We start from the raw sequence: 17294 nt of genomic DNA, 5'->3' as shown, positions 1-17294 counted from the left end.
GTATCTTTCTGCCATGTTGGTGCCTGAAACTCCCTTAGTTTCAGAGCCAGTGCTGACTGACAGCCTGAGCACTGCAGAACAGGTCCTGCACTGCTGGGAACACGAACACCTACCTGCGTGCAACTCGTGCTCAGAAGCTTGCAGATTCAGTTCACTCTGTGGCAATCAGAATAGCCCTGCTCCCCACTGAGTTGCAGGCCGGCAAGTGGCCTCTCTGCAAGAAAAGAAGCATTCAAAATGTGTATTCACACTGTTTGATGAGGTGGGCACCACCACTGGGAGGACATGTGGCACGGATGTCACTTCCTCTCCCCAGGATTGCAGGAAGCAAAGTTGTGTTATTGTAGTGGGTCTCAGCAGCTAGCTCGCAGACATGCCATACAACCAGGAACAAAAGGTCTGCTGAAATAACAATGCCTTCAGCCCAGAAAATGCTGCAGTCCACATGAGGAAACCTACTGGACCTCAGAAGGCCAAAGAAGAGTTAATTGCAGTTCTAAAACCCAGCAAGCTGCCTGGATACCTTGGGGCGTGATCTGGTTACACTTGTGCAAACAGTCTGGCACCAGGCAGAGGCACGCACCTTTGCGTTTAACATTTCTATTTTCCCAAGCCTTAATGTCAGCTGTTGGCACAAAGGACTGGGAATATACGTTCAAGACGGAAAGCATTTCTAGAAACTGGCTATTCTTCAAAGGCACGTTTACTGGATGTTCCAGTAGCCACAATCCAATAAATGCGCAGCAATATTACACTGGGCAAAAATATTTGGGATAAAAGAAGAGTGAAAATCTCATTACCATTTTTTATTCACTGTTTTTATCAGCGATCTACATGACACTACAAAAATCCTTGTTGTGGTCAAGTCTGCAGATGTCAACAGGACCGGCAGCAGGGAAACAACAAGCCCGACTGGACTATCAATAGACAGCGATCTGAAGTGGCTGAGAGTTGGCCGCAGTCCAGTAAAACTTGATTTAAGATTTAAAAAGTCAAACTCAAGGTAAGGCGTCTGAAACCAGAAATGCAGGTTACACTTACAGGATGCGGCCTCGGAAAGCCGCTGGTTTGAAAAGGACTTAGAGGACAAGCACAAGCTGCGTAAAAGGACTCCTCTGATCCCTCCATGGAAAGGGCAATCACTAACGCCAGCAGGGAGCATTCCTTCTTGTTCGTGGCACCAGTGGCTGTCTGCTGGAAAGCTGTGTCCACTCTCTGTTCCATCCTTCAAGGAGAGAGAGATAATAAAGAAATGATTCAGGCAAAGTGAAAAGAATGACCCAGGAGCTGTGTGCTGTGTGCTTCTGCAGGAGCCCAGGCCTGCTGGCTCACCAGAGATGGAGCTGAGAAGGGATCTGATATCTGCTACCAGCACTTATAGGGGGGAAGGCAACTGTGGGGCAGCTGTGGGAGAGGGCTTTCAGATACCGTGGTGCCTTTTCTAAGACAACTGCAAAAAGCTGGAAATTAGAAATTTCACCTTGAAAGAACACCTAACAGAAACAGAAGTGAAGGCCTTTCAGTAATGGTAGTGCTTGCCAGAGAACTAGGTGAAATTACGGGATTAACTGCTTTCCAGAAGCTGCTCTTTCATTCGCCTCTGGGAGAAATTATATAGGCAGCTAGACAAAACAGGGTTGTTTTAAGCCCAGCTGGTCCCAGAGCCACGTTCTTGCACAAAACATTTGGAGCGGGTGTTTCTCTATATTTGAGGGAGTGAAGGAAGCATTGCAGGAGGACACAGGCAGCCTGAAAGACTTTTCCTAGCTGCCTCCAACTCTACACTATGCTCTGGGGGATGCTTCCACTGCTTAAGCTTTTTGTCCTGTAACTTATACGACTGGCTCATCCCAAATTAAGCAAACAGAGATTCCCTCCCGCAGAGCCAAAAATCTCAGTATCAATTTCTCCAGTTCTCACAAAATCCTCACCAGTTTGGCTCTGGAGAAAATGCATAAAGAACCCCTGTCTGCTCCTAGTTACAGCTGGGGAGCTCTACAGATATCAGTGAGGTTTCAGGGTGTAACAGAGCAGAAACCAGCTCAGCATGCTCATCTTCTCAAGCTAAGTCTGTCCTTCTGTTTCGATAGATTAGCACTTTGCCTGCATTTCTCCCTGCACAGTGATGCCAGCCTGGCCACAGCAACAGTGAGCAGCGAGCAGCAGGAGGCCCCGCTCCATCCAGCACCAGCCCCCAGATCTCTAACAGGGGCGGCTTTTGTTCTCCTGGTGCCTGTCTGATCTCTCCAGCCCTGTCTAACAGCAGTCTGCATTCCTCCTCCAGGGCCCCCTCCCCACGTAACTGCATGGAACAGTATATTACTTTTCTATTTCAAATCCAGACCTGGCATCTGAGCAAAAATAAAAAGTGATCCATCATCACACTGATGCAGAAGGGCCTTTCTTCCCTCTCTCTCTTGGTTTTGTAAGCTGAACTGTCAAAAGTGAAAATTCATCTTCTGTTTGAATATGTAGGGAACATGCAGAATTGGGCAGTGTGATACAAGGAGTGTATATTCCAATTAAAATAAAAAAGAACGCACTGAAGAGAATAAACTGATAATGCTAACCTTACCTGCACGTCTTCTGCCAACTTGAGGCTGGAAACTTGTCACAGCTGCAGGGTGAGCTACACTTGGGACCAGTCTGACACGCCTCACATGCACACCATCTCTTGGCTCCTAAACCCAAAGTCTTCAGTGGGAATCAGACGACTTTTCCAGTTGTAGACTGGATCTTGGGTGGAGTAGCAAAAGCAAGTTCCTTCAGCAAATGTGAAGCCTGTCCAGACAGTGCCATCCCCTCCCTCTGGGGCAGCAGCAATGCTCATCACAGAACAAGCAACTGCCTGATTGCAAAGTAGGGCTTCCCGGGAACAAAATGCATTTCAGAGCAAACACGTTATAGAAACAACAAAACAGGCTGTGCGTGTTCAGATTAACTTTCCTTATCCATTTCCAGCAATGAGATGCAGGTCTGACGGGCTTCTTCCAGACTCTTCTCCATCTCTATGGGCTTGTGTTTTACTTAGGACTAGGACAGACCTTCTGAGGTAACTCCTGACCTTACTGCATGTAGGCCCACACTGCAGAACTAGATTCTTTTCAGACAAAACTAAATGACAAGATGTGCTCCAAAAACTCACCCAGCGTGTTCCAGTTGCTATTGAATGTTCCAAACCATAGGGCCAGATCAGAGCTATCCCAAGTAGATCCCCCCCAGAATGCACACAGCAGACCAGCACCAAATGTTGCAATCCCCAGATCTGCCCCTGCTGCACCTTGCTAATGTGAGCACAACCACTGTGAAGCCTCTCAAATTCCCCAGCAGGCACAGTAGCTCTCAAAACAAAGACTAGCTGGGGCTGAGGTTCAGGTAGAAAAGCATGTGTTCTCATGCCGGAGGCACTAAAGGAAACAAAAGGGCAGGTGAATGCCCATAAAGAAATTACCAGCATCATTAAGGATTAATAATTATTTTTACATCTGATAAGTTATTGTAGCATTAATTTCCCGCAACAGTTTTTTCTTAGGTGTTGTGTGTACAACCAAATTCTTTGCAGGATCACCTTGGGTACATTACTGACATGCTCAGATGACAGCTTCTGTAAGGTGTACTCATTCACTAGTTATTTTCCAATTATCATGTAGCTGTGGTGTGATGAGTAATCTCATACAGGGAGAGGAAAGCTTAATTTGACTGCCCTGAAAGCAGGTTACTGTGATTTCTAATGAGTGTCAAACAACAGCAAATCCTAACCAACCAAAATAGAAGGTAACTGGCTAGTGTCATGTCTAATTTCACTAAACAATGGTATCATTAAATTCTCCTGCTATGGCTGATTTTGAATTGGCAATGCGAATGAGTTATGCCTGCTACAGAGGGATCTCATATTTCTTCTCTGGTTGTATCTTTGATGTATTCAACTTTATGGTTTCCATTTTAATATTTTTGCCCTTCTGTTAGTGATGACAGATGTCTGGAGATTTGTGGTTCAGCTTCTTGGTGGCAGAGAAATCAGTAAACGCTGCATCTGGGTGTGCTGTCAGATTGACAGGTCACCTTTAAATGTGTACTCTAAACCCAAAATACAGGTGGTGGATACCCCTAAAAGATTGCTCCTGTTGCAGAAACCTCAATCCTAAAGATTCGCTCTTATCCCAGAAATGAATGCTGCCCCAGAAACCCATTTAAATCAGGGTCCAAATGAGATGAAAAACCACTCTCCTGCTATTTTCACTCTTCCTTTTCTCAGAATCTCATGCAACAAATCAGCTGACAGTTATAGTACATCTTCCAAAGACTGCACTTGTTTTTGCCACAGAAAGAGGAGCGCATGTAGCACTGGAGCAGCACAGCCATCACATTACCTTCACCAACCGGTAGGAAAGCTGCAGGAAAGCACCGAGTTGTCTGCTGGACAGCTCAGCTGTCTCCTGCTCAGTGGGAGCAGAGGAAGCACGTTTCTTGCCCAGACTGGCATAGTGTTGCTGAGACTTTGTAATGAGGAGCACCTAAAAGCAGAGAGCCAGATGAATGTGAAGCTCAGATAATGGCTATGATAGGAATAAAATTTATACAGCTAAACACATACACAGTTACGCTTCCACATTACTGTGTATTACAATAGGCCAGGAAGAAACCATGTAGTATCTCTTCCCAGTTAACTCTTCCAGCATGTCAGCAGGCTTGCACAAGAACATGCAGTTTTTGTTCCTATCCAGTTCTTCCTCCTTTATCTGCAGGTAATCAGGAGCAGCTGCATGCTTAGGTAAGCCCTTACTCAGACACATAAATATAAATTTTCGCAGATATAATTGCTACATCAGCTACAAAGAGAATACATATTTTATATCCTATAATAAAACACGGCCAAACAGAATATGTATTTTATATACTACAATAAAGCATGGCTACCACCAGAACTTTCTAGCGAATGCTGCTGCGCAAACATTTATGGTGAGAATGCATTAAGAACCCAAACAATCCCGAAGTGAAAGGACGATATCTCTCACTCCTCCTGCTGGTCACTCCTCACTCCCATTGCCCCAACACAGCTTGCGGCACAAGCTCCATCTCCACCGACAACGCTGCCATTCCAGCTCTAACCTCCAGTTCTCTGTTAAAGGCCCAGTCAAAATCATACTGAGGTTTTGAGTCTACTTACAGCATTTAGCAAGATTATACTGTCAAAAAGCAACTTCTCTGCAAAGAAAGATCACTAAGTCTTGCGTGATCCCTTCAGCTTTGTATCATCTGCAAAATTAAAGATCCTACATGCTGTGGAGTTGCATTCATCTTTAATAACACTATTAAAACACCTCAGCAGAAGATTTTGCAGGACTAAATGCCTCTGCCACATCCTCGCCGACTCCCACAGTTCACCCCAAGCCATGACTCTGTCCCCTGCCTGTATTTCAGCCTTTTTGATCACCATTTCTTTTAACCTACATTTGGAAGGAGGTTGCGCTATAATCCATCATGCAAAATTTTGTTCAGACAGTCTGGAAGACCAAACGGATTTACGCTACCTAGACTGATAGTTATTTCACTAGCACAAGGGATCAAATTAGTCTGACGTGATTTACCTGCAATATACTCGTGCTGACTCACACCTATTGCAGTAAATTCGTTCTTACTAAAAAAAGTCAGCTGCAAACTGGCTGTAAGTGAAGGCAACTCAAAAGCCTTCCTAAGAACAATGTTTATCTTGAACCTTCGCCTCTCGTTATGATTTCTCTTGTGACGGAGCATACGCATTTTTGCATCATTTTAGGAATGGACCAGAGGGTATGGTACAACTGGCGAAATAATTCTCTCTCCAAAGAGGGTTGCTACAGTCAAGGACACTTGACTTATTTCGCACAGGCCTCAGCAGAAAGAATTAAACCTTGTATGCGCTACTCAAAATAAGCTTTCATCTGATCTGATTTTCTGCGGACCCTGGTGAAGCACCTTGTGTCAGGGGCAGCGTGGGGTAGGAACGTCAGTAAGGTCTTCCTTCGTAGTTCCCAACCACAACATCACCTTCTACATGAGACAAAACTATTAAAAAAAAAAAAGCTTTTCCATAAACTATCCTCACTGCAGGAAGAACTTTGGGATGTGTGACCTAAATCTTTTCCCACCCCAATTCAAATGCATCATTTCTTGTCCTACCCCTGTCTGACAGGAGAGGCAGGTACAATGAACGTGTTTTCATACGCCAGGCAGAAAGACCTGTTGTTCTTTCCTCTGGGCCACCCAGAATTTTCTCTCAAATTAAACCTCCACTTCCCCTGCCCCACTGTCTGGTTGGGGCCTATAGGCTAGATGGACTTTAAAATCACGAGGGATCTTTGTCTGCTCTAGCAGGGCTTTCGGTGGAATTGCTTCTTGGGTTTTTTTGGAGGAAAGATTTCTTTGCAGGAACTGAGCTGAACTCCAGAGAAATGAAGTCCACTGACACAGTCAGAACAGGCTTTCTCTTCTTTTTCTGTCTCTCCCAGGCATCTCTTCTCCTGATCCAAACAGGTGCTCAGGAGGTCTCTTCAGTTCCTCTGGGTATACAAGATTGTTTTTTAAAGGCTCTTTACTGCTCGTGATGGCTTGTAGATAATAATGAGCTTCCTTCCATACAGGGTTTGCCCACATCTGAATGCTGTTCAGACACCAAGCAAAGCCCACAAGGATTTGTACTGATGCAGCAGCCTGGGGTGTCATTCCAGCTGCATGTTGACTTCCCCTCACAGCCACCCTCCTCTTTCTGCTCCTGTCTGCCTTGCATGTTTAAATCCCGAAGTCTTCAGAGAGAAAACAAACTCCTCTCTGAAGAAGAGGGTCCTCTGTGCAAAGATACCTAAATCTGCTTCCAAACTAAGAGCATGAACCACTCTTTACATTAAAAACATTTTCTTTCATTTTGCTGTTGGCTGAATGTTCAGTAGAGACTCTACGCTAAGGATTTAAAGACTGCAGAAAGATGACTTGGGAGCTTAGCGCACACGCCAGCAAGTTAATTGTTGTCTAAGGAAGCGTTCTTGTATAGAATGATGCTTACGAAGGTCCGCTCCACAGGCAGGCTATTGGGTAATCTGTCTGTTACCAGCTGAATCATTAAATTACATTTTTAATTTCAACTGCTCCTCAGCACTGGGAAGCTACATGCAACATCCTGCTGAGGGCAAAGTGAGTCAAGTGGTTATTAAATGGTCACAGTTAAGAGGTAGAACAAAGGTTCATTAAAGCAAGGACAGAAAACCAAGCCTCTTCCACTGCACAGTAATGCTCTGCGAGGCTTCCCCACTGCTTGGCACGGTAAGATAATATAGCCAGAGATGATATATTTTTTTCCTCCTACATACACTCTCATTTAGTTTCTAGGGGGGGAAGAAACTTTTCAAACTCTTAAAGATTCGCCTATTGTGTTTTAAATGAAATAAAGTTAACCGTGACAGTCACCGGGGCGCTCCGAGCCTGCTGCGCTGGGTGAGTTAATGGAGTGGGTAAGACGTGTCCTGGGGGAGGAAGAGAAGCCAGCTAGGCTTATCCCTAACTAGCCAGCAGCCTCCATTCGGCAACACTCTCAAGGGTGTGACTAAAGCTGAAGCACATACTTAAGCATCATTGACTTCAAACAGTTCTAAGCACACATTTAACATCAGGCAGAAGCTTTGATAATTTGGGACCTTAGTCAAATCTAAGGATCCCTAGGAAATGAGGAGATACTGTGGATGTTCTAGGTCTGGCTCCAAGCACAGGATACGCATGGCACTCCAGGTAGACTCCTTAGTTAGCAATAATCTGCAGACTATCAGGAAATCCTCAGTCTCTTCTCGATCAGCACCATCAAAGTCGTGACAATGCTGCAGGAACCATTCACCTTTCATTACATGTGATCATTGAAGCTAACCACATCCTGTATAATTAGTGAAAAATGAATTATTTAAGTAACTCACATTTAACAAATAGCATTGGCATTCTGATTGCAATTCAGTATTCATTTACCATAAAAAGACCTTCTTCTGATGCAGGAAATGGATTTTTCTGCTTCTAAGACCTTGCCAAATTGAGAGTTTTTCCTGAGTTTTCACACAAAAAGTCCTACAATCTGACACAGGTTTGAGGGTCAGTAGCCATCAGGTAGCTTATCAGACAGTCTGACCCCTGAGCAGGTTCCTAGCTGGATTAAACCCAGCAGTGTACTGCTGTGAATGGAGGGGGAAAAAAATGGGAAAATGATAGGTTTTCTCTCATTTGACAGAGATCTTGCTTTTCCGTCTTTTTTCCCCTTGTACATTTTCATGGTTTTGTAGACAGGTAATTACATGTCTGATGCAAAGACCAACCCTCATAGTTCCTGTTTCAGAGCTGACAGGATTTAGTAGCAATTTTATCACAGTCGTCACTCATAGTATGAACACAGCTGGGATGCAGCTGGGGTGGAGGAAGGAAGCGGTCCTCGCTTGACCACCTAATCAAGGCTTCTGAATGGGAGACCTGGAATCAGACACTGAGTTACAGCTCTTTCCTTTAGCTTCATTTCTAAGCATGGGAGAGGGAGAGCCGAAGCCATGCAGAGCTGAGCTGTGTTCCTTCAGCACAGGGCAGGGTTGCAATACTATCCCAGCTCACTTTCAGTTAGCACACCTGAGCAGAACTGCACCCCAAGCAGTGAGCCTGCTCTCTCGGGAGGGCAGTGAGTGGGGTGAACATGAACAGCCCCCAGCCTGAGCCATGTTCTATCAGCCAGCTCAGCCCTGCAGCTGCTGGCACTTCCATCCTGGCATCAGCCATGGCAGAGGCACTCGCTCTGCCTGTCCTCGTGCCCAGACGTGCTCTGCACTTCTCACAGAGCCCCACAGCTACATCAGCTTGGGCTTAAAAACTTAAACCAGCTGGCAGCTGTGAGCTAGTGAGCACAAGTCATTCGTGGAGGACGTGAGAGAGAAATACCTTTGAACTCAGAGCATCTCAGCCTTCATGGGAGCTATCTTGCAGCTTCCTGCAAAGCACCTGAGTGGACTCTGCTAGGGAGAAGAGGGAGGAAAGCAGTGCAGAAGGACTAGACTGACATTTGCACCAGGATGCTGGCCCAGAAGCTTTGTTCCACTGTCATTAGCTGGTCTGAGAAGGTCAGAGAGAGAGCTACACTGTTAAAGACTGCCAAAACCAGGTGTCAATGAAGAAATGAGACAATGAGACAAATCAGCAGAGAGAACAAACACTTGGATTAACAGCAGCTTCCACTCACCTGGCGCTGAATCTCATCAAAACCCCTTTAGTTCATTGTAGCACTGCTCAGCAACAGCTGCATGCCTTCCCTGGACCTGCAGCACAAACAGGATAAATAAACCTTTTTGACAGACGTGAGGAAAAGGAAAGAGTGAAAACAGCTTTGCAGGTTTTCTAGTGGCAGAACGGCCAGTAGAGAAACTGATATCCCCCATACAGAATCCAGTGTCAAGGACAGGATAGGTCCTGAAATTACCACCAAACACTGCCCTAAATCATACTTGTTCTTAAAGCTTTCAGTCACCATTACTTCTACAGGTTTGTGCTTGCAAGCACCTTTTTCTGAGCAGGTCCTACGCAGAACAAACCAGACATATCCAAAACTGCTCCTTGGTAGCTCCAGCACGGGAGGCTCTCCCTCTGCAGCCCAGGAAACCTGCTCACAGCATTACTGACCACTGCCTCAGCACCCACTCTGTATTTCTGATCGCTCTGGTCTGCTTTTCAGCGCTCTCTGACACAGACACCTCCTGTGTTCCCACTGAGGCTCTGTGCACTCCAAGCAAGCAAAATGCTGTTTTATCTATTTCACAAGTGTAATTTCCATTTTATAGGAGGGAGAAATCATTCTGAAAAGTGGGAAAAAGGTAAGAGCACTGCCTCGGCTCTAACCACAACCTTGTACCCACTCGAAGAGTGACAATCTAAAACCTGCTTTGGGTGGGAAGACAAAATCAGGAGCATCACAACCGAATTGGGATGTCTGGTCACTTCAGCCACAGGAGAGCTACGCTCTGTGCTGTTGAGCCCTCTCAGGCTGCCCTTTAGCAGTGTGTCCCTTTCTAAAACTGGCAGCGCCTTTGTTCCTCTCAAGAATAGCTGCTCGCTTGTGCACACAGAGGCAGGGAAGGTTGGACACCGCGTGTTGCATTGTACTGTCAGGCTAAATAGAAGCTGATGGGATAATAATTAATTGCAGTCTCCCTGTAATAAAAGACAAGACAAAGCAAGAGATATAAATAAAATCATCAAAGGAACTCACAGAATAGGAGCTGTGTCTGCATCTTGTGGGCAATTTACAAGCCAAAGGAAGGTTGGGAACCCAAGGACTGAGAAGCAATAAAAATCTATGGAGCCCTCACAAAACAGTGACAGCATCTCACTGATCTGTCTTGTTACCAGGCAGAGGTATAAATTCCCTCAACACCTTTGTTGTTTAAGGAGCTGGAAAGGGAAGGGAAAAAGGCCTGAAGTGGGAGTGACCCCGAGCTCACTCGGACCCGAACAGCGGGGAGGTGCCCTCGGAGAGAATAGAGGAGACAGAAGGCACAGAGCCCCGCTCCATGGGCAACAGGCTGCCAGCAAGTGCCGCCAGCCTGAAAACACGGGCTGGAGAGCCCCGGGCGGCTTTAATGGAGAAATCTGTAACTCTCTTTGTAGCAGGAGGGCTCCTGTCCTTATGGCCTGCACAAAAGCAAGCCCTGCCCTGACCTGTCACTTGCCAAAGCCCAGCTGCCTGTTCTGCTCCCCGGCTGTTGTGACTGTCACCTTGCAGCTCCAAGGGAGAGATGCGGTGACAAGGCAGAGGGGGGCTGAATGGGCTGCGAGGACAGCTGCAGCCTGGACACACAGCCGGGACTACAAGGAAGGAATCCCGCTCCTGCTCCCCTCACCAGGAGACAGAGAAAAAAAAAGGATGTAAGAGGATGGATACAAAGGAACAGGAGGGAAAGGTCCTCTGCCCTAGGCTCAGCTCCTGTATGATGCCTAATTCTAACTAAAGTCAGATAAACAGTGCCTAAATATCCTCATAGTAACAAATTATATCACTCATCCCAGCCTCCCCAGCTCCCATCTGATCCAACTCAATCTCATGGGCAGAAGTTAGAGAAGAAAATTCTTTGGGTGCTTTCATAAGAGAGAAAATGATAAAGCACTCATAGGCATATGGGCTACACTAGTGCTGGTACAATCTCCTTCTTCCAGGAATTATACATTCAGCTCATCTCCATGTTGCCATTAATCCCACCAGGGAGACACTTCCCTCACTCATTCCCTGAAGTGAACATGGAGGCAAGGAAGAGAAAGGCACTTCCCCTGCCCCTATGGGCAAAGCTTTTCCTGGTAAGTTGTCATGGTTTTATGATTTTCAGTTATTGGTATTCCACATCATAAGTGGAAGCACAGATCCCAAACCCCAGCCCAGATCTAGGCTCTGTTTTGTTGTTTTTCTCACTCTCTTTTTAAAATTCCCCTTTCAGAAATTTCTTCTCTGGTTACATGGAGCCAAGGTAAAGAAACAGCAACTAATTAAAATGAACTGCCAGTACACAATAACTCCTCCGTGCCAAAGACAAACATAATCTTCTTCCCCAAAAGGACACACAAGCCCTTAACTAAACAATAACTTCCTTTCTTCCCCCTGTTACCTAAATAACAAAGCGACCAAGAGGAAAAGTCACCTCCCTTTCCCCATGCCTGCCTTGCCAGGACTCGACACCTCCGCACCAGCACACAGGGCTCTGTGCTCCTGGGGAGAAGAGATAGCTGCAGGTCACCCCGCCTCGTGTCTCCTCACAGCAGAGGTGGCACGGTCCTAGCTGGCTCTCCACAGAGCAGGGCACTTGCCAGTTTTGGACCGTAGCTCTCCTGGGGGTCTACAACATTTGCTCCTGAGCTGCAGGGAGGATCTGCGGATCTGAAGGCACAGTGCTCGGAGCCAGCTCAACAGACTAAAGCCAGATGAATCTTTCTATCACCACAAAAGCCAGAGAAGGCTCCGTCAACCTGCAGGTAACCTTCACTTCCTAAGAAGAGCACATCCCTGTATGCACTGTGCGGGGGAGAGAAAGACTGACAGCAAGTGACTGTGTGTCCTTGACTCCAGGCAAGCTGGGAGTTGCAACAGAGAGTAGGAGAGAGCTGGAAAACACCCAACTGCTTGTGGGGGCTGCCACCAGCTTCTCCCTCCAGCTTGCAATCCTTCAGTTTTACCATCCCGCTCCTGGAGATCAACCTGGCTCAGACCTGCTGCTAGGAAGATGCAGCTGTGGTCAGATCAGCCCCACAGTGCTGACACCAAGCCACATCTTAGGGCGCTTGGCTGTATGAGAGCCCAGCTGGCACGTGGTCCAGAAGCCTCTTCGATCCGGGTTGAGCTGGAAATCTAAGCTCTTCCACAGTTAATGCACAAACCCATGGGCTCATCTGCTCCATAGTAAACCAACTTCATGCTTTCACATCCGCCACAGGCAACTGGATGGACAGAAGTGCCCACTGAGGCTGCACTGTCACAGGGCTGACTGTCACAACCTTGGGACGTTCACATTGATGCTGACTCCTGTGAAAGGTCAGATCCCCAACCTCAGCATACTCAGAGCAAGAAGAGCATGCCAGCAGGGCTTTCACACAGCCCGCTTTTACTTTGTGGTGCACAGAACAGAAGCACGAAGAGTTACTTACGTGCGCTGCAGGAAAGGACCTGACAGCAGAGGGGCAGTAACCTTTCACTGAAATATAGGAACTTAAAAAAAAAACAGTTCTAAAGATGGATCAGATGCTCATCTGATCACATCTTCAGCTGTAAGATTTCCCCTTAGCAGCTTTTGTACCTGCATCCAGGCAATGGGAACTGGGTTCACTGATACAGTCATTACTGCACACACGGTTACAACCTGCTCAAGGTAATTCCTACTCACGGGCACGGGAGAGGGAAAGTGACAGTATTTGGAGCGGCTCCCGTTCAATTGTCTGGAAAATGATTGAATGCTGTAGCACGTAGATACATACCAGCAGCAAAGCAGGAACGGGTCAGAGGTAACAGAGAGGATCTTGCCATGTGAATACGGAGTTTAAAGAGAAATATTTCACTGTGATCCCATTTAAAGCCCTTTGTGCACTGTGAGCGCTAGGAACATGTTTGAAGAGAAGTTGGCTGTGCTGTGATGCCACCCACAGCAGCAGCCAGACAGGAGGTGATGTGGTCCCCAGCTTAGAAATTGCTCCAACCTTTGCACAAGAGGGGAAGAGGGGTGCAGGCATCAACTCTATCTGCCTCAGTCACAGATCCCAGGTCTGCTTCTGCTCCTCTGATCTCTGCTGCTGGCTCATCACCTCAGATCAGCCGGATGCCAGATATAGCCAGGACCTTGAACCTCCTGCCTTTGTTCTATCTGCACCATCTTGCCTGTCACGTAGTTTAGGAAGCACGACAGGGATTCTGCGTGTGTGTGAGCATGTGCACACACAGAACCAAAGGCAGTTCTGAACCTTTTTATCTGTGAGCAGTAACACCTGGACTTTCAGCACATATCCAGATTATTGAGCAATTAGTAGTTAATATTCTCAGTGGGGTTTTTTTAACGCCTCTCTTGGATCCTTGACTCCTTGGCACAAGCAACCAAATGACTAAAGCCACCTCTCCGTGGGAGCCCCCAGCTGCACAGCAGACAGCTAACTACATGGCCATGGCCCCCTGTTCGGGTGTGCCCTAATGACACTGTCCATCAAGGACAACAACCAGAAGATCTATAGCTTTATAGGCCAGTTGGCCCGGTTGCTCAGCAGGTAGTTTTCATGGTGTGAGAATGCACCTGCAGACCCATAAGAGACAATGCATATCAAAGGATGGCCACGGCCACCTAACCAAGCTGCACCAGTAAAGCTACTGGGAAAGAAGCACTCTACTGTGTAGTTTATTTCAGCTTTGCTTTCCTGCATGCGCCCTAAGAAGAAAAATGAGACACCAGCAACTCTCACTGCAGTAGGATTCTCAGAAGAGAAAAAGCATCCAGCAGAGCTCCCAAGCATGCTGAGCTCCTGCAGACAAGTGAGAACTGACCAGGACTGCGCAGATGCACTAAAATTTTCCCTCTAACACACTTTTTACAGCACCTGAAGGGCTGTAGGCCTTTATGTTAATGCTCCACGTGACTTTCCAAGCTCCTTTCCTTCACTCATGGCCTCTTGTGAGACAGAGCTGAGCCCCCTGTTCCTATAGCAGCAAGCAGAGGGCACAGACAAAGCCATTCTCCTGAATTCCCCCTTTCATGTTGCAGCAACAAAGCAGCTCACAGGGAGCAACAGCATCCTAGGAGGCTGTTCAAGGGCAGGACTGCTAAGTCCTGAAGGGACCTGTCAGCTTAAACTGCTTGAGACCTGCAAGTCCCCAGCTAGTTCTTGCATGGCGTTATGCTTGCAGAACAGCTCCTGCACTTTTGCAGTAGCTTCTCTGTCCTGTACAAGAGCTTTCTTCCTTCACAAAGGTTTTTAAGCCTCTGCCACACTGCCAGGTGCAGAAGTCTCCACTGCAGTGTGTCTGTAATGTTGCAGAGCTATTGTACGAACACGACGTTACCTCCTGGCCATAGTTCTAGTCAATGAGAACAGCCCCATGCTCAGAATACAGGGAGCTCCCATCTTCACAGTTCAGGGCTGCAGGGTCGCACAAACTTCACTGTGCCAAGGCCCGGATGCTCCATAAACCCAGCACATAGTGGTGCAATCCTGTCACCACAAGGATCAGAGCTGTGCAGAAGGCACATGATTGCCACCAAGGACTGTGGGGGCAGAAGTACTTGATTCACTCAATAAAGGATGAAAGTTGCACCGACCCCAGGGACCCTACTCCAGGGCCTAGGACGAACCTCTTTTCAGCACTGAATGTGGGGAGGACAGCCAGAGGCTGGCTTGAAGGCTGCTTGCACACCGGGGGGTGACAGCTTCGGCTCAGCAGGGCTGTTTGTTCTTTGCCTTGATCTTCATCCCTCGACTGCACTGAAAGGAAGTTTGTCCGAGACAAGCATGTATGGCACACAATGTCAGCTCCAGAGCAAGCTGCGAGGAAACAGATTGAGTTCTCTGTGCAAACCAACTGCAAATCCATTCCTTGGTGGCTTCACTTGTGGGACACTTCAAAGGCACCAAGCATCCACGACGCAGCTGCTGCCCTGGGGAAGGACTCGCTGAATAGCATCCGTGAATGAGAAGTAAAAATTAAGCAGTTAGATTTGGCACGTGCATCACAATAAAGATCCCTGAATGCTTAGCTTCTTACTGAACCTAAGGCGGGCTGTTAATTCGTTATTCACTTCCCAGCCTGGAAGGAAAAGCATGTTATACCCGAGGGCCAGAACTGATGAACAGAGCCATAAATCAAGCAGTTTACAAGACCAGCAATTAGGAAACAAGCCGACAGAAGGGAGAACTCTGTCAGTAATAAAGCAGACACACCACAGGATCTGCTGAGTGCTCAAAGCAACTGGGGACATACAGTCCTTTCTGCACTCCATGTCTAATTCTTCCATCCATTTGCTGCCTTTTCCCTTTGTCTTCTATTTCCTTTTATTTCCTCTCATTTCCCCTCCAGTTTTTCCTCTGTTCTCTTCTCCCTCTCTTCTGAAAAGCCAGCTCTTCCTGAGAAGGCAAGAACATACCTGCTGAGCAAACGGACGCAACAGCTGCCATCCAAGAGCAGATCTGGCTCCCATGACTCTGCCCACTGCCCTTCCAATATTTCCCACTCCATTTCTGGCTCCTTCTCCTTACCAATGCAAATCCTTCCCTTGCTTTTCCTCCCAGTGCTGCAGTGCTGCATACAGTGTGGGACACTGGAACAGCCAGGCCCCAGCAGCTGCTCTCTGCACACAGCTCAGGTGCATGCACACTAAATCTGAATGCAGGACAGGAGTATTTAACCAAGCCTCTTGCTTTCTCACATATCCCCTCCTGCCCAGCATATTAACTCATCTCTAGGACATCACATATTTGAGAAATCATGGCCAGTGAGGATATATTTTGTCTACTGTTAGCTTTGGGACTCAGTACATGCATAAAGAGGTGAAACATGGAGATTTAGGAGCCTTATTTTGTCAAGGCAGGAGGGAGACCAGATAATCCTCCCACCACCTCAAGACCAAATGGATCCAGTTATGCCAAGTATTAAGTTTGTGATACTCCAGAGCAGCCTCTCAAGGGTCTGGAGGAATCTCAGCTTTGTGAAGTCTGCTCTACGGAAACACTTGCTGCTATCACCCATCAGAAACCTTCCTAGCAGCAGACACCGAGGGCTGAAGCAAGAGAAACAAGGTCAGTCATTAGCATGCCACAGTATGCGCTCAGCCTTCGCTGTTCCACAGCCAGCTCCCAGACAGGCTGCTCCCCTCTGCGGGGAGAATCAGTCCGATTTCAGCACATCACAGGCTCAGCTGATAGTCACTTACAGGAAACAAAGTGCTGCCTTTGAGTGCACATTACTCTAACGCGCTCCCAGCTGCCTCTGGTTTTGATCTTGAATGGCAAGGCTAAAGATGTGTCTGGAAGAGTCGCTAGTCCATGAGAGAAGGGAACATCTCTAACCTTGAACACGGAGAGACTAATAATCCACCTTCCCCAGTGCTGGGGCAGAGAGGCTTTGATGAGCTCTTTGGCAATGCTGTAGGAAGAGGCTGCAATATAATGTTAAGTAATTAGGTGGCTGCACAGCAAAAGGAAAATAAAGTCAAAATCATTTCTGTTCGAAGCAGGTTCCAGTGAAGGAGCAAACAGCTGTGTGACCGGAGCCAGGCTGCAGTGAACTCTGTGAAGAATTGGAGAGGGGAATAGGCTTCAAGGTCTTGAGAAATACAAATCCTAGCCACGAGGCTGGGGCAACAAAAAAAGCTCAGCAGCTGGGGAGTCCTTGGGAGAAGAGGGAAATCCTCTTCAAAGGAAGGCTTTTCCCACCCAGATCTTGGCAAGCCACCACGAGCGGTTACGTTGTGCTTATTCAAGGTCTCTTCCTGGCCAGCCAGCTGCAGATTTCACACTTAGAATGGCTGGAGAGTTTCCAAACTCATCCCAAACACGCTTTTTCCTTTGATGACGACTAAGATCTCAACAGATTGCATGTGTGGCTTGTAGAAGTGTGCCCTCAGGCATCCCAGTCTGCTCTCCAATGGTCCCCTGAATTCACAGAGCCATGCAAGGGGCACCCATGGCCAGCAAGTCCCCACCTGAGAGCATCCATGGAGCTGTGCTGCTGCTTAGCACCAGGTCCTGCAAAGGAAATTTCATAAGTCTCCTCCTCTTCCTGTGCCACCATA

At 47.3% G+C, this 17294-nt stretch overlaps 1 long non-coding RNA gene across 1 annotated transcript in view; it reads right to left on the bottom strand.

Annotated features, from left to right (window-relative positions):
- Nucleotides 1–17294, bottom strand: part of LOC110403604 — a 98970-nt gene that overhangs the window by 30920 nt on the left and 50756 nt on the right. Inside the window, exons 7-9 of the long non-coding RNA XR_002441754.1 lie at nucleotides 14859–17247; nucleotides 1042–9308; nucleotides 114–214 (exon numbers count right to left, since the gene is read on the bottom strand). This is a non-coding gene — a long non-coding RNA (uncharacterized LOC110403604). The remainder of the gene's footprint in view (nucleotides 1–113; nucleotides 215–1041; nucleotides 9309–14858; nucleotides 17248–17294) is intronic.

This window comes from Numida meleagris, chromosome 9 (genome assembly GCF_002078875.1).
Source record: "Numida meleagris isolate 19003 breed g44 Domestic line chromosome 9, NumMel1.0, whole genome shotgun sequence".
Lineage (NCBI taxonomy): Eukaryota > Metazoa > Chordata > Aves > Galliformes > Numididae > Numida > Numida meleagris.
Note: the sequence above shows the minus strand (reverse complement) of the source record. Positions and strands in the feature narration are given on the sequence as shown.